Consider the following 24969-nt stretch of genomic DNA (forward strand, 5'->3'; position numbering starts at 1 on the left):
TATAAACTGGTTACTAACATAATATGTCAAAATAAATGTTTTGTCATACCCGTGGTATACGGTCTGTTACACCATGGCTGTAAGCCAATCAGCATTCAAGATTCGAACCAGCCAGTTTCTAAATGGTCTTTATATGTTACTGTACAGCAGGCACTTCTGCAAAAATAAAATGCACATAATAATCCTTATGAGAGTGTTAAAGAAACGTTGTATTCATTAAGCACACCATGAAACACACACACACACACACACACACACACACACACACACACACACACACACACACACACACACACACACACACACACACACACACACACACACACACACACACACACACACACACACACACACAGCTTTCTATGGTGCACGTAAATGTGATCTGCATTTGAAACATCCTTCCTCTACTGTCCCTTCTAGTCATTCTCTTCATCCTGCATCCCACTACCTGACTGGAAATATACTTCCTCATACGGTAACGACACTGTCTCATAAAAGGTTCAATGTCTTCAAACAGTGTGCTGGATGCTTCTATCCTCCTCTCTATCTCTCTCTGGCCCACAAGACGGTGAGTCTGAGCAGAAGCAAAGTGATTTCTATAATCCAGACTGGGCTAGTCAAAACAAATGGCAGGATGTTAGTCTTTGAAGAGGGAGCGATTCTGATGTTGTGAGAGTAAATCATGTGACTCATATCTGTGAGCTTTCATTAAGCAGGAGCCAGAGACTCAACTCCCACTGTTTCTGATGAGAGAGAGAGAGGAGAGAAAGATAAAAGATTTGAGAAAGAAAGAGAGAATCACAATGAAAGGAGAAAAGCAAAATAAAATGATATCACAGCATTTTGCTGTTGCTTAAACCAAAAAGTTACATGAATATTAAGTTAATAGTAATAATATTTGAGGTTTCTGGGTTTTAGAGCTGGAAATTGCCAGGGACTGCACGATACAATATTATCACAATACTTATACAATATGTATTGCAATATGTATTGCCTATACAATATGTATTGCGATTCAATACTTGCTCACTATGTGTCTGCTGCAGAGGCAAAAGAAGAGACAGAAATAGAAGTGCTGAAAACATGTTGGCTCACTATTTAAAAAGCTATAGGAAGACAAATACCAGAGTTTTGGTGCAGGTACAGATGACTGCGCTAGCTAACGCTACCTAGCAAAAAAAAATACAATTATAATAATATACATATTAGATTTTTATCGATATTTGGAGTCATAGTATCGATAGAATATCGTCCCAAAAGTAGTGTCAAACTAACTGAGGGGGGAATATGATGCAACTCCAATCCAGAAATCACAAGATAAATACCATTCAGGTCTCAAATCAAATACAAATACCATGGGCCCTTGTCAAAAGTAGTGCACTATATAGGGAATAGGGTCCCATTTCAGACGCAAACCAGGGTTGGCCCAAAAGCCAATCTAAGAACCGCAGGAGAGAAAAATGAAACCCAGCCATCTGTGGTAGCAGACGGTGCAGCCCCCAGTCAGGGGGTCAGACAGCGGCCATTACTTTATTTTGGGTTCATACACAAAAATCTCTCAGTGAATCATTTACACAAACTGAGATGAGAGGGTCTTCCCTTGCTGTCAGTTTCCTCCTGGGAAAGGTCATATACACAAGGCACACACAAGGCCACAGCGAAAGAGATCAGCTTCCCAAACACCCAAGCAAGCACTACTCTGACGTTCCACAAAGCTCTAAGCAAACAGTATAATTCAACCTCTTCAGTTACTATAAAGACTTTTTCTTGAACTAAGGATGTGTGGGTGTGGGTGTTTAGGCAAGGTAAATCCTGAGGGTGTTTAAGCAGGTTAAATCCTGTGGGTGTTTAGGCAGTTTAAATCCTGTGGGTGTTTAGGCAGGTTAAATCCTGTGGGTGTTTAGGCAGGTTAAATCCTGTGGGTGTTTAGGCAGGTTAAATCCTGTGGGTGTTTAGGCAAGTTAAATCCTGAGGGTGTTTAAGCAGGCGAAATCCTGTGTGTTTAGGCAGGTTAAATCCTGTGGGTGTTTAGGCAAAGTAAATCCTGTGGGTGTTTAGGCAGTTTAAACCCTGTGGGTGTTTAAGCAGGTGAAATCCTGTGGGTGTTTAGGCAGTTTAAATCCTGTGGGTGTTTAGGCAGGTTAAATCCTGTTGGTGTTTAGGCAGGTTAAATCCTGTGGGTGTTTAGGTAGGTTAAATCCTGTGGGTGTTTAGGCAGTTTAAATCCTGTGGGTGTTTAGGCAGTTTAAATCCTGTGGGTGTTTAGGCAGGTTAAATCCTGTGGGTGTTTAGGCAGGTTAAATCCTGTGGGTGTTTAGGCAGGTTAAATCCTGTGGGTGTTTAGGCAGGTTAAATCCTGTGGGTGTTTAGGCAGGTTAAATCCTGTGGGTGTTTAGGCAGGTTAAATCCTGTGGTCGTGGCAGACACAGAACCCATACAATCCACAACATTGACATCTTGTATTAGAGAACAACTTTACCATTTTGTTACAGTAGTAGGGATGTACAAATGAGAACAGACCAAACAAGAATGGAAACGTGATTGACCACTCTTTGCACCAGGCACATCCAGTTTATGTCGCATAATCAAGCAATAAGGCCCGAGGGGTGTGGTATATGGCCAGTATACCACGTCTAAGATAAAGTAAAACCTACAGGATGGTAGATCTCCAAGAACATGGTTGAATTGAAAACCTACAGGATGGTAGCTCTCCAGAAACATGGTTGGATTGTAATCTACAGGATGGTAGCTCTCCAGGAACATGGTTGGATTGTAATCTACAGGAGGGTAGCTCTCCAGGAACATGGTTGGATTGTAATCTACAGGAGGGTAGCTCTCCAGAAACATGGTTGGATTGTAATCTACAGGAGGGTAGCTCTCCAGAAACATGGTTGGATTGTAATCTACAGGAGGGTAGCTCTCCAGGAACATGGTTGGATTGTAATCTACAGGAGGGTAGCTCTCCAGGAACATGGTAAAACCAAGATGTCTTTCCAGGACCTCAAATTGAAATAAGTGTCAGATTTTATTTTTTTAAGTCTCTCTCCCCAGCTATCATTGTAAAAACACGTGAAACGGTCTGTTTGTTTATGACCAAACTTGTCCTTCCTGAATGGACTACCATGATCAGCACAGAGGGCATGTCTCAAATGGCACCCTATTCCCTCTTAGTGCACAACTTTTTTACCAGGGTCCATACTAGGTTATAGAGGGAGTAGGGAGCCATTTGGGAGGCATACTGAATATGTTCCACGTGCTGGACTGTTCCTACCATAGCAGATGATGTCCTTGTGAACTTCACATGACATGTATCCTTGGAAAGGGGGATTTTCTGTGACAGGGAACTAAAGAGGGAACCAAAAGGTGGACAGGTACTGCATGTAGAACAGCTGTAGTAAGACCTGGAACAGAGCCTGCAGAGAAACCATTCTCCCCTTTCTCACACAGGTCACCGTCAGGAAAGACAGACACAGACACAGCTCAGTGTCAGTAAAGACAAACACACACACACACACACAGGTCAGAGAGGGAGAGACAGGGAGTTTCTCCAGCTCCATCAACAAGCCCAACCGGGGTCTCTCTTGAGCGCCCCTTTCCCGCCTGAACCAAGTGGAATCCGTCTCTCTTTACCCCAGCAGTACGACGGGAGGGCTGAACTGCCAAGGGTTTTTGTTGCAGTTGAACCTTTATCTGGCCACCGTCCACCCATTTCCATCAGACCGGGAGAGGGTGTCCGCCCTCGTCTCGTGCCTCACCGGGAGAGCCATGGAATGGACCAACGCCGTGTGGAGAGAGGGAGATGCAGCGTCGGACCAGTTTGAGGAGTTCACCCGCCGTTTCCGAGCAGTCTTCGACCATCCGCTCGAGGGTAGAGCGGCGGGTGAGCGACTCTACCATCTGAGGCAGGAGACGATGAACGCCCAGGAGTTTGCCCTGGAGTTTAGGACCCTGGCTGCCGGATGGAAAGACAGGACCCTGATCGACCGTTATCATTGTAGTCTGCATGAGGACGTCCGTCAGGAGGTGGCCTGCAGAGACACCACCCTCAATTTTGACCAGCTGGTGGATCTGTCCATCCGGCTGGACAACCTGCTGGCTACTCGTGGACATTCAGATCGGGATCTGGTAGTTCCATCCTCCCGCACCCCCTCTTGGAAGCCCATGGAGCTGAGAGGGACGGTGCGAAGGGAGGCTGGAGGAGGTTCCCGCTCGTGCACCATCTGTGGCCGCAGAGGTCACACTGCCGGTTGGTGCCGGGTTCGTTCCTCTGGGAATCGAGGCAGCAGGTAGGTCGCTCTGGCGTCAACCCCAGGTGAGCCGGCACCATTCTCACCCAGAGCCCTGTTGCACATGTTTGTGTGTCACTTTTCCTGAGTTTTCCCCATATTCCCAGCATAAGGCCCTCGTTGATTCAGGCGCGGCTGGGAATTTTATTGATAGAGCGTTAGCTCATAGCTTAGGGACCCCCATTTTTCCTGTGGATGTGCCCTTCCCCGTTCACACTTTAGATAGATGACCATTAGGGTCAGGGGTGATTAAGGAGGTTACCGCGCCTTTGGGTATGGTGGCGCAGGGGGGTCACACGGAGAGAATTAGTCTCTTCCTCATTGACTCTCCTGCGTTTCCCGTGGTGCTGGGCCTACCCTGGTTAGCCTGTCATAACCCCACTGTTTCTTGGCCACAGAGGGCTCTCACAGGGTGGTCGTGAGAGTGTTCAGGTAGGTGTTTAGTGGTTTCCGTAGGTGCTACAACGGTGGAAAGTCCAGACCAGGTCTCCACCGTGCGCATGATTTGGCTCTCACCTTCTCCAAAAAGAAGGTGACTCAATTACCACCTCATCGACGGGGCGATTGTGCGGGAGACCTCCTGGTAGACGCTGCACTTCCCAGGAGTCATGTGTATCCCCTCTCAGAGGCAGAGATGGAGGCTATGGAAACATATGTCTCTGAATCCCTGCGTCAGGGGTATATTTGGTCCTCCACTTCACCCACCTCCTCGAGTTAATTTTTTGTGAAGAAGAAGGATGAGAGGTCTGCGCCCGTTTATTGACTATCGGGGTCGGAATCAGATCACTCGGGGATGGCCCGGAGGGCGAGGTGCTGTGTTTGGACGGTCGACGTGGTGTTTGGCGGTCGACGTCACCGACGTTCTAGCCATCATTAATCAATTTTTCATTTTCCATTGGTTTTGTCTTGTCTTCCTACACACCTGGTTCCAATCCCATGCATTACATATTGTGTATTTAACCCTCTGTTTCCCATCATGTCCTTGTCAGAGATTGTTTGTTGTATGTACAGTGGGGAGAACAAGTATTTGATACACTGCCGATTTTGTAGGTTTTCCTACTTACAAAGCATGTAGAGGTCTGTCAGACTTTTAGAAAGACGTTGATGTTTATGGTTTATGGTTAAGGTTTATGGTTAAGTACATTGGTGCAACAATAGTGCTTTTTTCGCGAATGTGCTTGTTAAATAACCGTTTGGCGAAGTAGGCTATGATTCAATGGTAAATTAACAGGCACTGCATCGATTATATGCAACGCAGGACAAGCAAGATAAACTAGTAATATCATCAACCATGTGTAGTTAACTAGTGATTATGTTAAGATTGATTGTTTTTTATAAGATACGTTTAATGCTAGCGAGCACCTTACCTTGGCTCCTTGCTGCACTCGCATAACAGGTAGCCAGCTTGCCACGCAGTCTCCTGGTGGAGTGCAATGTAATCGGCCACAAAAATGCAGATTATCGATTGTTATGGAAGCTTGAAATCGGCCCTAATTAATAGGCCATTCCGATGAATCGGTCGACCTCTAAAAGACACACAGGTCATCATCAGTAAAGACACACAGGTCAGCATCAGTAAAGACACACAGGTCAGCGTCAGTAAAGACACACAGGTCAGCATCAGTAAAGACACACAGGTCAGCGTCAGTAAAGACACACAGGTCAGCGTCAGTAAAGACACACAGGTCAGCATCAGTAAAGACACACAGGTGAGCGTCAGTAAAGACACACAGGTCAGCGTCAGTAAAGACACACAGGTCAGCGTCAGTAAATACACACAGGTCATTGTCAGTAAATACACACAGGTCAGCGTCAGTAAAGACACACAGGTCAGCGTCAGTAAAGACACACAGGTCATCGTCAGTAAAGACACACAGGTCAGCGTCAGTAAAGACACACAGGTCAGCATCAGTAAAGACACACAGGTCATTGTCAGTAAAGACACACAGGTCAGCATCAGTAAAGACACACAGGTCAGGGTCAGTAAAGACACACAGGTCAGCGTCAGTAAAGACACACAGGTCACCGTCAGTAAATACACACAGGTCAGCGTCAGTAAAGACACACAGGTCATCGTCAGTAAATACACACAGGTCATTGTCAGTAAAGACACACAGGTCAGCGTCAGTAAAGACACACAGGTCAGCGTCAGTAAAGACACACAGGTCAGCGTCAGTAAAGACACACAGGTCAGCATCAGTAAAGACACACAGGTCAGCGTCAGTAAAGACACACAGGTCAGCGTCAGTAAAGACACACAGGTCAGCGTCAGTAAATACACACAGGTCATTGTCAGTAAATACACACAGGTCAGCGTCAGTAAAGACACACAGGTCAGCGTCAGTAAAGACACACAGGTCAGCGTCAGTAAAGACACACAGGTCATCGTCAGTAAAGACACACAGGTCAGCGTCAGTAAAGACACACAGGTCAGCATCAGTAAAGACACACAGGTCATTGTCAGTAAAGACACACAGGTCAGCGTCAGTAAAGACACACAGGTCAGGGTCAGTAAATACACACAGGTCAGCGTCAGTAAAGACACACAGGTCACCGTCAGTAAATACACACAGGTCAGCGTCAGTAAAGACACACAGGTCACCGTCAGTAAAGACACACAGGTCAGCGGCAGTAAAGACACACAGGTCATTGTCAGTAAAGACACACAGGTCATTGTCAGTAAAGACACACAGGTCAGCGTCAGTAAAGACACACAGGTCAGCGTCAGTAAAGACACACAGGTCAGCGTCAGTAAAGACACACAGGTCAGCGTCAGTAAAGACACACACACGTCAGCGTCAGTAAAGACACACAGGTCAGCATCAGTAAAGACACACAGGTCAGCGTCAGTAAAGACACACAGGTCAGCGTCAGTAAAGACACACAGGTCAGCGTCAGTAAAGACACACAGGTCATCGTCAGTAAAGACACACAGGTCATCGTCAGTAAAGACACACAGGTCATTGTCAGTAAAGACACACAGGTCAGCGTCAGTAAAGACACACAGGTCATTGTCAGTAAAGACACACAGATCAGCATCAGTAAAGACACACAGGTCATTGTCAGTAAAGACACACAGGTCAGCGTCAGTAAAGACACACAGGTCATTGTCAGTAAAGTCACACAGGTCAGCATCAGTAAAGACACACAGGTCATTGTCAGTAAAGACACACAGGTCAGCATCAGTAAAGACACACAGGTCAGCGTCAGTAAAGACACACAGGTCACCGTCAGTAAATACACACAGGTCAGCGTCAGTAAAGACACACAGGTCACCGTCAGTAAAGACACACAGGTCATTGTCAGTAAAGACACACAGGTCAGCGTCAGTAAAGACACACAGGTCATTGTCAGTAAATACACACAGGTCAGCATCAGTAAATACACACAGGTCATTGTCAGTAAAGACACACAGGTCAGCGTCAGTAAATACACACAGGTCAGCGTCAGTAAAGACACACAGGTCAGCATCAGTAAATACACACAGGTCAGCATCAGTAAAGACACACAGGTCACCGTCAGTAAATACACACAGGTCAGCGTCAGTAAAGACACACAGGTCAGCGTCAGTAAAGACACACAGGTCATTGTCAGTAAAGACACACAGGTCAGCGTCAGTAAAGACACACAGGTCATTGTCAGTAAATACACACAGGTCAGCATCAGTAAATACACACAGGTCATTGTCAGTAAAGACACACAGGTCAGCGTCAGTAAATACACACAGGTCAGCATCAGTAAAGACACACAGGTCAGCATCAGTAAATACACACAGGTCAGCATCAGTAAAGACACACAGGTCAGCATCAGTAAATACACACAGGTCAGCATCAGTAAATACACACAGGTCATTGTCAGTAAAGACACACAGGTCAGCCTCAGTAAATACACACAGGTCAGCATCAGTAAAGACACACAGGTCAGCGTCAGTAAAGACACACAGGTCAGCGTCAGTAAAGACACACAGGTCATCGTCAGTAAAGACACACAGGTCATTGTTAGTAAAGAAACACAGGTCAGCATCAGTAAAGACACACAGGTCATTGTCAGTAAAGACACACAGGTCAGCGTCAGTAAAGACACACAGGTCATTGTCAGTAAAGACACACAGGTCAGCATCAGTAAAGACACACAGGTCATTGTCAGTAAAGACACACAGGTCAGCATCAGTAAAGACACACAGGTCAGCGTCAGTAAAGACACACAGGTCACCGTCAGTAAATACACACAGGTCAGCGTCAGTAAAGACACACAGGTCACCGTCAGTAAAGACACACAGGTCATTGTCAGTAAAGACACACAGGTCAGCGGCAGTAAAGACACACAGGTCATTGTCAGTAAAGACACACAGGTCATTGTCAGTAAAGACACACAGGTCATTGTCAGTAAAGACACACAGGTCAGCATCAGTAAATACACACAGGTCATTGTCAGTAAAGACACACAGGTCAGCGTCAGTAAAGACACACAGGTCAGCATCAGTAAATACACACAGGTCATTGTCAGTAAAGACACACAGGTCAGCGTCAGTAAAGACACACAGGTCACCGTTAGTAAAGACACACAGGTCATTGTCAGTAAAGACACACAGGTCAGCGGCAGTAAAGACACACAGGTCATTGTCAGTAAAGACACACAGGTCATTGTCAGTAAAGACACACAGGTCAGCGTCAGTAAAGACACACAGGTCATTGTCAGTAAATACACACAGGTCAGCATCAGTAAATATACACAGGTCATTGTCAGTAAAGACACACAGGTCAGCGTCAGTAAATACACACAGGTCAGCATCAGTAAAGACACACAGGTCAGCATCAGTAAATACACACAGGTCATTGTCAGTAAAGACACACAGGTCAGCATCAGTAAAGACACACAGGTCATTGTCAGTAAAGACACACAGGTCAGCGTCAGTAAAGACACACAGGTCATTGTCAGTAAATACACACAGGTCAGCATCAGTAAATACACACAGGTCATTGTCAGTAAAGACACACAGGTCAGCGTCAGTAAAGACACACAGGTCATCATCAGTAAAGACACACACACAGGTCAGCATCAGTAAAGACACACAGGTCAGCGTCAGTAAAGACACACAGGTCAGCGTCAGTAAATACACACACACAGGTCAGCGTCAGTAAAGACACACACACAGGTCAGCGTCAGTAAAGACACACACACAGGTCAGCGTCAGTAAAGACACACACACAGGTCAGCGTCAGTAAAGACACACACACAGGTCAGCGTCAGTAAAGACACACAGGTCAGCGTCAGTAAAGACACACAGGTCATCGTCAGTAAATACACACAGGTCAGCATCAGTAAATACACACAGGTCATTGTCAGTAAAGACACACAGGTCAGCGTCAGTAAAGACACACAGGTCACCGTTAGTAAAGACACACAGGTCATTGTCAGTAAAGACACACAGGTCAGCGGCAGTAAAGACACACAGGTCATTGTCAGTAAAGACACACAGGTCATTGTCAGTAAAGACACACAGGTCAGCGTCAGTAAAGACACACAGGTCATTGTCAGTAAATACACACAGGTCAGCATCAGTAAATATACACAGGTCATTGTCAGTAAAGACACACAGGTCAGCGTCAGTAAATACACACAGGTCAGCATCAGTAAAGACACACAGGTCAGCGTCAGTAAAGACACACAGGTCAGCGTCAGTAAATACACACACACAGGTCAGCGTCAGTAAAGACACACACACAGGTCAGCGTCAGTAAAGACACACACACAGGTCAGCGTCAGTAAAGACACACAGGTCAGCGTCAGTAAAGACACACAGGTCATCATCAGTAAAGACACACACACAGGTCAGTGTCAGTAAAGACACACAGGTCAGCGTCAGTAAAGACACACAGGTCATCATCAGTAAAGACACACAGGTCAGCGTCAGTAAAGACACACAGGTCAGCGTCAGTAAATACACACACACAGGTCAGCGTCAGTAAAGACACACACACAGGTCAGCGTCAGTAAAGACACACACACAGGTCAGCGTCAGTAAAGACACACAGGTCAGCGTCAGTAAAGACACACAGGTCATCGTCAGTAAATACACACAGGTCAGCGTCAGTAAAGACACACACACAGGTCATCGTCAGTAAAGACACACACACAGGTCAGCGTCAGTAAATACACACAGGTCATCGTCAGTAAAGACACACAGGTCATCGTCAGTAAATACACACAGGTCATCGTCAGTAAAGACACACAGGTCATCGTCAGTAAAGACACACAGGCCATCGTCAGTAAATACACACAGGTCATCGTCAGTAAAGACACACAGGTCATCGTCAGTAAATACACACAGGTCAGCGTCAGTAAAGACACACACACAGGTCATCGTCAGTAAAGACACACACACAGGTCAGGGTCAGTAAATACACACAGGTCATCGTCAGTAAAGACACACAGGTCATCGTCAGTAAAGACACACAGGTCAGCGTCAGTAAAGACACACAGGTCAGCGTCAGTAAAGACACACAGGTCATTGTCAGTAAATACACACAGGTCAGCATCAGTAAAGACACACAGGTCAGCATCAGTAAAGACACACAGGTCAGCGTCAGTAAAGACACACAGGTCAGCATCAGTAAAGACACACAGGTCATTGTCAGTAAATACACACAGGTCAGCATCAGTAAATACACACAGGTCAGCGTCAGTAAAGACACACAGGTCATTGTCAGTAAATACACACAGGTCAGCATCAGTAAAGACACACAGGTCAGCATCAGTAAAGACACACAGGTCAGCATCAGTAAAGACACACAGGTCAGCATCAGTAAAGACACACAGGTCAGCATCAGTAAAGACACACAGGTCAGCATCAGTAAAGACACACAGGTCAGCATCAGTAAAGACACACAGGTCAGCATCAGTAAAGACACACAGGTCAGCATCAGTAAAGACACACACACAGGTCAGCATCAGTAAAGACACACACACAGGTCAGCGTCAGTAAATACACACAGGTCAGCGTCAGTAAAGACACACACACAGGTCAGCGTCAGTAAAGACACACACACAGGTCAGCGTCAGTAAAGACACACACACAGGTCAGCGTCAGTAAATACACACAGGTCAGCGTCAGTAAATACACACAGGTCAGCGTCAGTAAAGACACACACACAGGTCAGCGTCAGTAAAGACGCACACACAGGTCAGCGTCAGTAAATACACACAGGTCAGCGTCAGTAAAGACACACAGGTCAGCTTCAGTAAAGACACACAGGTCAGCGTCAGTAAAGACACACACACAGGTCAGCGTCAGTAAAGACACACACACAGGTCAGCTTCAGTAAAGACACACAAGTCAGCTTCAGTAAAGACACACACACAGGTCAGCTTCAGTAAAGACACACACACAGGTCAGCTTCAGTAAAGACACACACACAGGTCAGCTTCAGTAAAGACACACACACAGGTCAGCTTCAGTAAAGACACACAGGTCAGCTTCAGTAAAGACACACAGACAGGTCAGCGTCAGTAAAGACACACACACAGGTCAGCGTCAGTAAAGACACACACACAGGTCAGCTTCAGTAAAGACACACAGGTCAGCTTCAGTAAAGACACACACACACACAGGTCAGCTTCAGTAAAGACACACACACAGGTCAGCTTCAGTAAAGACACACAGGTCAGCTTCAGTAAAGACACACACACAGGTCAGCTTCAGTAAAGACACACACACAGGTCAGCTTCAGTAAAGACACACAGGTCAGCTTCAGTAAAGACACACACACACACAGGTCAGCGTCAGTAAAGACACACACACAGGTCAGCGTCAGTAAAGACACACACACAGGTCATCAGTAAAGCAATACTCTCTGAAGCATCAGACAGTGTGTTTTTCCTCTCCTTTTATCAAAGACAAAGAACAAAGAGCCAGACTGGGGATATTTAATATCTTCCATTTCAAGGAGCAGCTTGTAATAATCAGGATGCTGTTAGCAATACTAACTGATGTTCTTCTGTTTATTATCTAATTTCTTTAGGTTTCTCTTTAGTCGAGACATGACAGAGGGAATATACTGTACATACATATACTGTACATACATATACTGTACATACATCTGATGCACTCAGAGAGCATTCTGGGGAGAGTGAGATTGAGAGAGATTTTAAAGCCTACGTTTGCATGCTGAGCTTTACATTAATTCCCTTTACCCATGATGCACTACTTTTTAATTCCCCCCCACTCCTCCTCTAACACACACAGGCACATATAGTACATTACACACTCCATCAACATGTGGTGTACCACACTCCCTCCGAAACACTGAGACAGTGAGCCTCGGAGCCACACCTGTTCTGGTTGTTGTACCGAGGTGAGTCAGCAGGGGAAAACAGGGTGTGTGCAGTGCCCCAGGTTGTTTCACGTGGCTTCGCTCATTCACACCCACACATGTTCCTACTGTAACAGTCCAGGTGATTATCCAGTACCAGCTGCAAAACACACGGCCACTGAGCTGACCTGAGAGGCTCCATTGCAATTTGAGCAATTCTCAGAAATTGAATTGAAATGGTATTGGTCCCAAACCTGATCCAAGTGTGTCTTGTCATTTGACTGGTATTGCTGATGCCTATGACAGATCTCTAATTAACAATGACTATAACAAACACTATTACTAGGCTATTATGGTGTAGTATTGCATGGATTACTGAAAGGAAGTTTGAGAGAAAACCTAAAACAATGTTTGAACAAATACAACTCACGATGTGCAGAATCAGATGAAGTGATAATCTTGAGAACCCAAAGTATACTTCAACTTTAGACAACATACCAGGCTGATTGTTGCCCTTAAAGCCAAACCTGATACGCTCAACATGTTCAAGAAGTCATTGTTGGATTCTACGTAGCTAGAGCTTTTTACACATATTGGATCCAGATGTCCAGAAGGGCCATGAGTTGCGCTGCAACCCCTCACATGAATCTGAGAACATCTGGCAATTAAAAGACCTGAACAATCGCAGGATGTTCGTGGTCTTTATTGGTCTACTGACAGGCAGTACAGTTTGATATTGTCTCCAGAGCTCAGCTGAGACAAACGTCTGATTGCTGAACACACAACAGTAAAGATGACTCACTCTCTCTCTCTCTGTTATTGTTCACCATTGGGGATTCTGATAAAAGCAGACACTTAGGGAAACATACTGTTCACAGTAGTTCCCCTATCTGATTATTTTAAATGTTTTTAGCTGAATGATTGGATTGCATTGTGCACTGGCAGTATGGGGCTGGTTTCCTGGACCAAGATGAAGCCTATTCCTGTTCTAACAAGCACTTTCAAGGGAGTTGATTTGCCATTAAACTAGAACCAGGAAACTGGCTTTTGATGGCAGCTCAAAGACAAATTCAATGCTCCATGAACAGCAGAATAGGGCTACAGAGAGACAGGGAAATGAGCAGCAACATGGGAGGCCTACAGACAATGAAGGGGAGAAAGGAAAGATCGCCCAGTGGTCAGTCAGAGATGATGTAGTTTAGTCCAGTCATTAGAGACAGACTTTAGAACAGATGTTGAACAACCTGCTGCTGCTTGTCCATCCGCTGGGCCAAACCTACAGATACAGATACCGTCAGATATAGGTTACAGAGAGCTGGTAGTCCCATCCACCAAACTACCAGGTGTGAAAAAAGGGAAGGTACTCAGGGGATATGCTAATTTGGTATAGAGCAGACCTAACCCACTCCATTAAATTAATCAAAACAGGAACATTTTACATTTGGCTAGAAATTCAAAAGGAAATGATCTTAACAGAGAATAATGTCCTCCTGGGTGCTACCTATATGCCCCCACTAGAATCCCCATGCTTTAATGAAGACAGCTTCTCCATCCTGGACGGGGAAATCAGTCATTTCCAGGCCCAGGGACATGTACTAGTCTGTGGCGACCTAAATACCAGAACCGGACAAGAACCCGACACCCTCAGCACACAGGGGGACAAACACCTGCCTGGAGGTGACAGCATTCCCTCCCTCATATGCCCCCCTAGGCACAATTATGACAACTTAACCAACAAAAACGGGTCACAACTCCTGCAGCTCTGTCGCACGCTGGGTATGTACATAGTCAATGGTAGGCTTTGAGGGGACTCCTATGGTAGGTACACCTATAGCTCATCTCTTGGCAGTAGTACTGTAGACTACTTTATCACTGACCTCAACCTGGAGTCTCTCAGAGCGTTCACAGTCAGTCCACTGACGCCCCTATCAGATCACAGCAAAACCACAGTCTACTTGAACAGAGCAATACTCAATCATGAGGCGTCAAAGTCAACGGAACTGAGTAACATTAAGAAATGCTATAGATGGAAGGAATGCAGTTTGGAAACCTACCAAAAAACAATTAGGCAACAACAAATTCAATCCCTTTTAGACAATTTCCTGGGTAAAACGTTCCACTGTAATAGTGAAGGTGTAAACTTGGCAGTAGAAAATCTTAACAGTATCCCTATCAAATCTAAAGAATCTGAAATAGAAAACCAAAGAAAATGAACAACAATGACAAATGGTTTGATGAAGAGTGCAAAAATTTAAGAAAGAAATTGAGAAACCTGTCCAACCAAAAACATAGAGACCCGGAAAACCTGAGTCTACGGCTTCACTATGGTGAATCACTAAAACAATACAGAATTACACTACGGAAAAAGAAGGAACAGCATGTCAGAAATCAGCTCAATGTAATTGAAGAATCCACAGACTAACCACTTCTGGGAAAATTGGAAAACACTAAACAAACAACAACACAAAGAATTACCTATCCAAATGGAGATGTATAGGTAAACCACTTCTCCAATCTTTTTGTCTCTATAACAAAGAACAAAGAGCAAAAACATATATATGATCAAATACAAATCTTGGAATCAACTATTAAAGACAACCAGAACCCACTGGATTCTCCAATTATCTTGAATGATCAACAGGACAAAATAAAAACCCTCCAACCTAAAAAGGCCTGTGGTGTTGATGGTATTCTCAATGAAATGATCAAATATACAGACAACAAATTCCAATTGGCTGTACTAAAACTATATAACCTTTTTGGGATAGGGGGCAGCATTTTCACTTTTGGATGAATAGCGTGCCCAGAGTGAACTGCCTCCTACTCTGTCACAGATGCTAATATATGCATATTATTATTAGTATTGGATAGAAAACACTCTGAAGTAGAGGTCGACCGATTATGATTTTTCAACTCCGATACCAATACCGATTATTGGAGGACCAAAAAAGCCGATACTGATTAAATCGGCAGATTTTTATTTAATTTAGTTGTAATTATGACAATTACAACAATACTGAATGAACGCTTATTTTAACTTAATATAATACATCAATAAAATCAATTTAGCCTCAAGTAAATTATGAAACATGTTCAATTTGGTTTAAATAATGGAAAACCAAAGTGTTGGAGAAGAAAGTAAAAGTGCAATATGTGCCATGTAAGAAAGCTAACGTTTCAGTTCCTTGCTCAGAACACGAGAACATATGAAAGCTGGTGGTTCCTTTTAATATGAGTCTTCAATATTCCCAGGTAAGAAGTTTTAGGTTGTAGTTATTATAGGAATTATAGAACTATTTCTGTCTATACCATTTGTATTTCATTAACCTTTGACTATTGGATGTTCTTATAGGCACTTTAGTATTGCCAGTGTAACAGTATAGCTTCCATCCCTCTCCTCGCTCCTATCTGGGCTTGAACCAGGAACACAACGACAACAGCCACCCTCGAATCAGCGTTACCCATCGCTCCACAAAAGCCGTGGCCCTTGCAGAGCAAGGGGAACAACCACTCCAAGTCTCAGAGCGAGTGACGTTTGAAAAGCTATTAGTGCGCACCCTGCTAACTAGCTAGCCATTTCACATCGGTTACACGAGCCTAATCTCGGGAGTTGATAGGCTTGAAGTCATAAACAGCTGCTGGCAAACACACGAAAATGCTGTTTGAATGAATGCTTACGAGCCTGCTGGTGCCCTATCACCACTCAGTCAGACTGCTCTATCAAATCACTGTCTTAGTTATAACATAATAACACACAGAAATATGAGCCTTAGGCCATTAATATAGTCGAATCCGGAAACTATCATCTCGAAAACAAGACATTTATTCTTTCAGTGAAATGCGGAACCGTTCTGTATTTTATCTAATGGGTGGCATCCATAAGTCTAAATATTCTTGTTACATTGCACAACCTTCAATGTTATGTCATAATTACATAATTCTGGCAAATTAGGCGGCCCAAACGGTTGCATATACACTGACTCTGCAATGAACGCAAGAGAAGTGACAATTTCACCTGGTTAATATTGCCTGCTAACCTGGATTTCTTTTAGCTAAATATGCAGGTTTAAAAATATATACTTCTGTGTATTGATTTTAAGAAAGGCATTGATGTTTATGGTTAGGTACACATTGGAGCAATGATACGCACCACATCGATTATACGCAACGCAGGACACGCTAGATAAACTAGTAATATCATCAACCATGTATAGTTAACTAGTGATTATGATTGATTGATTGATTGTTTTAATGCTAGCTAGCAACTTACCTTGGCTTACTGCATTCGCGTAACAGGCAGGCTCCTCGTGGTGTGCAATGAGAGGCAGGTGGTTAGAGCGTTGGACTAGTTAACTGTAAGGTTGCAAGATTGAATCCCCGAGCTGACAAGGTAAAAATCTGTCGTTCTGCCCCTGAACGAGGCAGTTAACCCACCGTTCCCAGGCTGTCATTGAAAATAAGAATGTGTTCTTAACTGACTTGCCTAGTTAAATAAAGATTAAATAAAGGGAGTAGAAAAACAACAACAAAAAAACAATGGCCAAATCGGTGTCCAAAAATACAGATTTCTGATTGTTATGAAAATTTGAAATCGGCCCAAATTAAATCGGCCATTCCGATTAATCGGTCGACCTCTATTATCTGCCTCACTTGCTTTGGCAATGTTAACACATGTTTCCCATGCCAATAAAACCCCTTGAATTGAAATTGAATTGAATTGATATAGACAGGCACACTGCATGGTATCCAGTAAGAATGTCTGTTCATCATGGATAGATCTCCACTTAGTCCAGGGCTGTCAGACTCAGGACAATAATACAATAACAATGTTCTGCCACAATAACATTCATGTTTGACCATCCTGTAGATAAACAAAGCTATAGAACAATCAGTCTCTACAACTTAACTGTCGCGTAGAAGAGGTTATAATCTGAACGCATTCAGTATGATTCATGTACAATACGCATAACAAGCTGATGAATAATGACAGGGAATGAACATGCATCAAGCTGCCTTCTCAGTGTCATCAACAAGTTGCACAACCATCTGAAAAATGTTACTCCAGCATAGCGGAGTTGTTCAGCGTGTACTACAGATAGCAAGACATGAGTTCCCCCGTGCTCTCCTCTCTGCTTTGCACGGGATGTCCAAGTTGAGATACCAAAGAGCTGAAGTTAAGACAGCCAGACAGCAGACACTGTGATTACAACCATGGAGATGCACCTTTATTATGATGATGTGGAATGTAGAAACAAGTCCTAATTCACCTCCAGTCAGTGTGTTTATTTATTCATGTTTTAAATTCCCCATTATACTACTATGAACATGTACTGGTGTCTGCATCCCAAGTAGCACCCTACTCCCTACATAGTGCACTGCCTATGGGCCCTGGTCTAAAGTAGTGCCCTATATAGGGAAAAGGGTGCCGTTTGGGACACAGAATACGTGAAGCAGGGTTCTAACAGGAAAGACTGGGTTCACTAGGCTGGGCAAACCCATAGAGAGAGCAGACTTGCTATCCCCTGAGGTTTCCCCATCACATGCCTGTCTCTGTCTGCTAATGACAGGCGAACCACAGACAGAGCCAAGCTCCCACTCCCAGCCTCATGATGTACTGGACTCTATCCACCATAGGCATTTCACTGCCAGAAGCCCATGCCAAGGGTTGAGATTAGGTGCACGAATAAAACACAAGAGCACTATACTTTTTGTGGGCCTTTCTTTTATTAGTATCTTTGAATATTGAATACTTCCACTTGAATTTTGTCCCCCCCCTTACTACCTCTGACTTTACTGATAGCTATTGCAACTGCTTGGCATCCGACTGCAAAGGCGCTACAGAGTGTAGTGTGGACGGCCCAGTACATCACTGGGCCCGAGCTCCCTGCCATACAGGACCTCTATACCAGGCTGTGTCAGAGGAAGGCCAGAGGAAGGCCCTAAAAATTGCCAGCCACCCAAGTCATAGACTGTTCTCTCTGCTACCAAACGGCAAGTGGCACCGAAGTCTGGAACTAACAGGACACTGAACAGCTTCTACCCCCAAGCCGTAAGACTGATAAATAGTTAGTTAAACAGTTAGTCTGGCCAGATATTTGACTCGCCAGATCTCCATTGACCCTTTTTGCACTCACTGTTTTTTGACTCACCAAATACGCTGCTGCTACTGTTTATTATCTATCCTTGTTGCCCAGTCACTTTATTCTTCGCTATCCATGTATATACACATTTCTACCTCAATTACCTTGTACTCCTGCACATCGACTCAGTACTGGTACCCCGTGAACAGTATATAGCCAAATGATCGTTACTCATTGTACATGTATTATGATGTGTTTTAATTTTCTATTATTTCTCTATTTTTCTTTCTCTCTGCATTGTTGGAAATGGCCTAATTATGCAATTCACTATTAGTCTACACCTGTTTTTTACAAAGCATGTGACAAATAACATTTAATTTGATTTTGATGGAGGAAAAATGTACTTACTAGGACTGTGATATGTGGTTCTCACATAGCTATCTTAAGATGAATGCACTAACTGTAAGTCACTCTGGATAAGAGCATCTGCTAAATTACTAAAATAAAAATATATATACAGTATCAGTCAAAAGTTTGGACACACCTACTCATTCCAGGCTCTAAACATTAATATTTTGATTTGTTAAACACTTGACTGACCTTCATGTCTTAAAGTAATAATGTCATTTCTCTTTGCTTATTTGAGCTGTTCACGGCCTAATATGGACTTGGTATTTTACAAAATAGGTCTATCTTCTGTATACCACTCCTACCTTGTCACAACACAACAGATTGGCTCAAATGCATTAAGAATGAAATTCCACAAATGTATTTAACAAGGCACAGCTCTTAACTGAAATGCATTCCAGGTAACTACCTCATGAAGCTGCTTGAGAGAATGCCAAGAGTGTGTAAAGCTGTCATCAAGGCAAAGGGTGGCAACTGAAGAATCTGAAATATATCATATATTTTGATCGGTTTAATACTTTTTTGGTTACTACATGATTCCATATGTGTTATTTCATAGATTTGATGTCTTCACTATTACTCCACAATGTAGAAAATAGTAAATATAAAGAAAAACCCTTGAATAAGTAGGTGTGTTCAAACTTTTGTCTAGTACTGTGTGTGTGTGTGTGTGTGTGTGTGTGTGTGTGTGTGTGTGTGTGTGTGTGTGTGTGTGTGTGTGTGTGTGTGTGTGTGTGTGTGTGTGTGTGTGTGTGTGTGTGTGTGTGTGTGTGTGTGTGTGTGTGTGTGTGTGTGTGTGTGTGTGTGTGTGTGTGTCAGTTTGTGTAATTTTTAAAAACTTGGGTCAAATGTTTAGAGTAGCCTTCCACAAGCTTCCCACAATAAGTTGGGTGAATTTTGGCCCATTCCTCCTGGCAGAGCTGGTGTAACTGAGTCAGGTTTGTAGGCCTCCTTACTCGCACACACTTTTTCAGTTCTGCCCACACATTTTCTATGGGAGTGAGGTCAGGGCTTTGTGAAGGCCACTCCAATACCTTGACTTTGTTGTCCTTACGCCATTTTGCCACAACTTTGGAAGTATGCTTGGGGGTCATTGTCCATTTGGAAGAGTCATTTGCAACCAAGCTTTAACTTCCTGACTGATGTCTTGAGATGTTGAGATGTTGCTTCAATATATCCACATAATTTTCCTACCTCATGATGCAATCTATTTTTTTGAAGTGCACCAGTCCCTCCTACAGCAAAGCACCCCCACAAAATTATGCTGCCCCCCCCATGCTTCATGGTTGGGATGGTGTTCTTCGGCTTGCAAGCCTCCCCCTGTTTCCTCCAAACATAACGATGGTCATTATGGCCAATAAGTTCTATTTTTGTTTCATCAGACCAGAGGACATTAAAAAAGTACAATCTTTGTCCCAATGTGCAGTTGCAAACCGTAGTCTGGCTTTTTTTATGGTGGTTTTGGAGCAGTGGCTTCTTCCTTGCTGAGCGGCCTTTCAGGTTATGTCGATGTAGAACTCGTTTTACATGTTGATACTGATACTTTTGTACCTGTTTCTTCCAGCATCTTCACAAGGTCATTTGCTGTTGTTCTGGGATTAATTTGCACTTTTCGCACCAAAGTACATTAATCTCTAGGAGACAGAGCGTGTCTCCTTCCTGAGCGGTATGATGGCTGCATGGTCCCATAGGGTTTATACTTGCGTACTATTGCTTGTACAGATGAACGTGGTACCTTCAGGCATTTGGAAATTGCTCCCAAGGATGAACCAGACTTGTGGAGGTCTACAATCTTTTTTCTGAGGTCTTGGCTGATTTCTTTTGATTTTCCCATGACAAGCAAAGAGGCACTGAGTTTGAAGGTAGGCCTTGAAATATATCCACAGGTACACCTTCAATTGACTCAAATGATGTCAATTATCCTATCAGAAGCTTCTAAAGCCATGACATAATTTTCTGGGATTTTCCAAGCTGTTTAAAGGCACAGTCAATTTAGTGTATGTAAACTTCTGATAAGTGAAATAATCTGTCTGTAAACAATTGTTGGAAAAATGACTTGTGTCATGCACAAAGTAGATGTCCTAACCGACTTGGCAAAACTATAGTTTGTTAACAAGAAATTTGTGGAGTGGTTGAAAAACGAGTTTTAATGACTCCAAAACAAGTGTATGTGAACTTCCGACTTCAACTGTACACTACCGTTCAAAAGTTTGGGGCCACTTAGAAATGTCCTTGAAAAAATACATGAAATTAGCAAAATGAATAGAAAATATAGTCAAGACGTTGACAAGGTTATAAATAATGATTCTTAATTGAAATAATAATTGTGTCCTTCAAACTTTGCTATCATCAAAGAATCCTCCATTTGCAGCAATTACAGCCTTGCAGACCTTTGGCATTGTAGTTGTCAATTTGTTGAGGTGATCTGAAGAGATTTCACCCCATGCTTCCTGAAGCACATCCCACAAGTTGGATCGGCTTGATGGGCACTTTTACGTACCGTACGGTCAAGCTGCTCCCACAACAGCTTAATAAGGTTGAGATCCGGTGACTGTGCTGGCCACTCCATTATAGACAGAATGCCAGCTGACTCCTTCTTCCCTAAATAGTTATTGCATAGTTTGGGCCATTGTCGTGTTGTAGGAGGATATTGGCTCCAATTAAGTGATAGCCGTCCTTTTTCAAGATCCATTTAACCCTGTAAAAATCTCCCACTTTACCACAACCAAAGAAACCCCAGACCATCACATTGCCTCCACCATGCTTGACAGATTTTTTCTGCATCTCACGAATGTTCTTCTTCGTGATCCGAACACATCAAACTTAGATTAGTCTGTCCATAACACGTTTTTCCAATCTTCCTCTGTCTAGTGTCTGTGTTCTTTTGCCCATCTTAATCTTTTCTTTTTATTGGCCAGTCTGAGATATGACTTTTTCTTTGCAACTCTGCCTAGAAGGCCAGCATCCCGTAGTTGCAGCTCCCCTGTTGACATTGAGACTGGTGTTTTGCGGGTACTATTTAATGAAGCTGCCAGTTGTGGACTTGTGAGGCGTCTGTTTCTCAAACTAGACACTCTAATGTACTTGTCCTCTTTCTCAGTTGTGCACCAGGGCCTCCCACTCCTCTTTCAATTCTGGTTGGAGCCAGTTTGCGCTGTTCTGTGAAGGGAGTATTACACGGCGTTGTACAAGATCTTCAGTTTCTTGGCAATTTCTCGCATGGAATAGCCTTCATTTCTCAGAAAAAGAATAGGCTGACGCGTTTCAGAAGAAAGTTCTTTGTTTCTGGCCATTTGGAGCCTGTAATCGAACCCACAAATGCTGATGCTCCAGACACTCAACTAGTCGAAGGACAGTTTTATTGCTTCTTTAATCGGTTTAAACAACAGTTTTCAACTGTGCTAACATAATTGCAAAAGGGTTTTCTAATGATCAATTAGCCTTTTAAAATGATAAACTTGGATTAGCTAACACGACGTGCCATTGGAACACAGGAGTGATGTACGCCTATGTATATATTCATTTCTTTTTTTAAATCAGGGGTTTCCAGCTACAAGAGTCCTTTACAACATTAACAATGTCTACACTGTATTTCTGATCAATTTGATGTTATTTTAATGGACAAAAAAAAAGCTTTTCTTTCAAAAACAAGGACATTTCTAAGGACCCCAGACTTTTGAATGGTAGTGTATATATATATATTTATTTACTCATTTATGTGGCCAGCACCGGTAGAGAAACGTAAGATGTGCTTAGCTATCATCACCTAAACAATCTTCATCTATGTTCTGATTGATGGTGATTCATACATGTGAATGATTTACATTTGCACTGCAGGTAATCTAATCAATCGATCCTACCCGAAAAAACTAATGCATTTATCAGTCATTTTAAATAATGTGGGTGAATATATCTGAAGCTCAGACCCCTGTGATGTCGACACAATCAACATGAATGGAATGATAACCCGGGTACTGAGGAAGCCTGTTGCATAGTGCATTGAGCACAGCACAGACCTCCCCTTAGAAGCCAGACCTTTTAAGTGATCAAACGATATTGCGAAACCCAGGACAACCCATTTAGAGTATTACATAAGAGAGAGAAGTCAGCGCAGGCTAACCTGTCCAGTTCAACGAGGTCAGTCAATCAGACCATGGGATGCGTTTTACGTAATGAATCCCACAAGTCCCTTGATCGATTTCATCTCTGTCAATATGTCATCAAAAGGAGGCTAAGTGTGTCTATTTAGAACTCATCGTTCGGCGCAACAGTAGATACTAGATTTATAAAACACACACATTTTACCATGTGACCTATTCACTCACTGCATGGATGGAAAACTAGCTCATCTTATTGTCAGATCACATTATAATGGAGATGATCTGGACACCATCATTGGAACCACTTGGAGAGGAAAGGAAGCAAGGACAGAAATAGACAGGCATGTGTGTCGGAGGTAATAGGGGGGCAATTTCCTATTCGCTGGATCTGAAAACCACCCAGGGCTGCATCCCAAATGGAACCATTTTCCCTATATAGTGTACTACTTTCGATCAGGGCCCATAGGGAATTGCGTACCATTTGGGACGCAGACCAGGTCATATAGCCTAGCTAGCGACATGTGTGTTACATTTTGGTTAGAGTCGGGAACATTTGGAATTGATTTTGGTCGGTCGGAGCTGTTTTGGTGCTCTCCTGACAGAATGCCATTGGGATCAGATCACTCAGACTGCAGAGTGGAGCAGAGTGGAGCACTCAGGGTCTAGAGAGTTGCTAAGATCAATATTAGCAGGGTGCTGACAGGCCAATCGGCTCTTAGTTCCCCTGGGCTCTGATAGAAGGGTCAAATGTCAAGCCAATAGGGGGATGCCTCCAGCCCTCTTCCATCCCACTCATGAAATAACCAGAGGCATACAGTCCCTGGTCCCTGCAGGAGTGCAGTTACACACACACACACACACACACACACACACACACACACACACACACACACACACACACACACACACACACACACACACACACACACACACACACACACACACACACACACACACACCACAGCTGGTTTAGATGCCTCTGATGAAAACCAACCACACATATACACACTCTTCACCATCCCAGATCCCTCCCTCTCATTCAGCCATATCTGAGCTAACTTCCAATTTTCTAAACTCATCCTTTTCCCCAGGACCCTGGATACCCACTGCTCTCCTCCCTTGTTGCCAGGGCTGTTTCTGATTCAGAGCCCTGCCTGCATTACATGTGCTAATCCAGCGGGATGAGTCGCTGGGATTGAACAAGGACCAGTGTGAGTAATGAGTTTTTATAGGCTAAGCTTCGGCTGCATGGGTCCCCCAGCTGCCAATCAATGATGGGTGGGAGTCTCTGGGCAGTGTGTGTGTGTGTGTGTGTGTGTGTGTGTGTGTGTGTGTGTGTGTGTGTGTGTGTGTGTGTGTGTGTGTGTGTGTGTGTGTGTGTGTGTGTGTGTGTGTGTGTGTGTGTGTGTGTGTGTGTGTGTGTGTGTGTGTGTGTGTGTGTGTAGTGTGCTTCATGTGCATCTAACAACATCCATTGTGTGCAATATTGAGCAGATGTGTGTGTGTGAAAAATGTGAAACTACTAACTGTGTTGGCTCACCCTAGGAAGAAATGCATACAGACCAGAGTCTCATTATAGTTAAACAATCTGACGTGCTGCTGTGTGTGTGTGTGTGTGTGTGTGTGTGTGTGTGTGTGTGTGTGTGTGTGTGTGTGTGTGTGTGTGTGTGTGTGTGTGTGTGTGTGTGTGTGTGTGTGTGTGTGTGTGTGTGTGTGTGTGTGTGTGTGTGTGTGTGTGTGTGTGTGTGTGTGTGTGTGTGTGTGTGTGTTGGCTCACCCTAGG

The 24969-nt window shown here is 43.8% G+C and overlaps 1 protein-coding gene across 5 annotated transcripts in view; it reads right to left on the reverse strand.

Annotated features, from left to right (window-relative positions):
• The window catches only part of daam1a (dishevelled associated activator of morphogenesis 1a), an 88169-nt gene that overhangs the window by 49851 nt on the left and 13349 nt on the right, over positions 1 to 24969 (reverse strand). The window contains exon 1 of one of the 5 annotated variants that reach the window (XM_046367184.1): positions 15074 to 15095. The exons of 3 other annotated variants lie outside the window; for them this stretch is intronic. The gene's annotated coding sequence lies outside the window, so the exon portion shown is untranslated. Of the gene's footprint in view, positions 1 to 49; positions 157 to 15073; positions 15096 to 24969 lie in introns of those variants that run through there. One more of the 5 variants, XM_046367183.1, reaches the window with a different exon arrangement.

This window comes from Oncorhynchus gorbuscha, linkage group LG10, assembly GCF_021184085.1.
Source record: "Oncorhynchus gorbuscha isolate QuinsamMale2020 ecotype Even-year linkage group LG10, OgorEven_v1.0, whole genome shotgun sequence".
Taxonomy (NCBI): domain Eukaryota; kingdom Metazoa; phylum Chordata; class Actinopteri; order Salmoniformes; family Salmonidae; genus Oncorhynchus; species Oncorhynchus gorbuscha.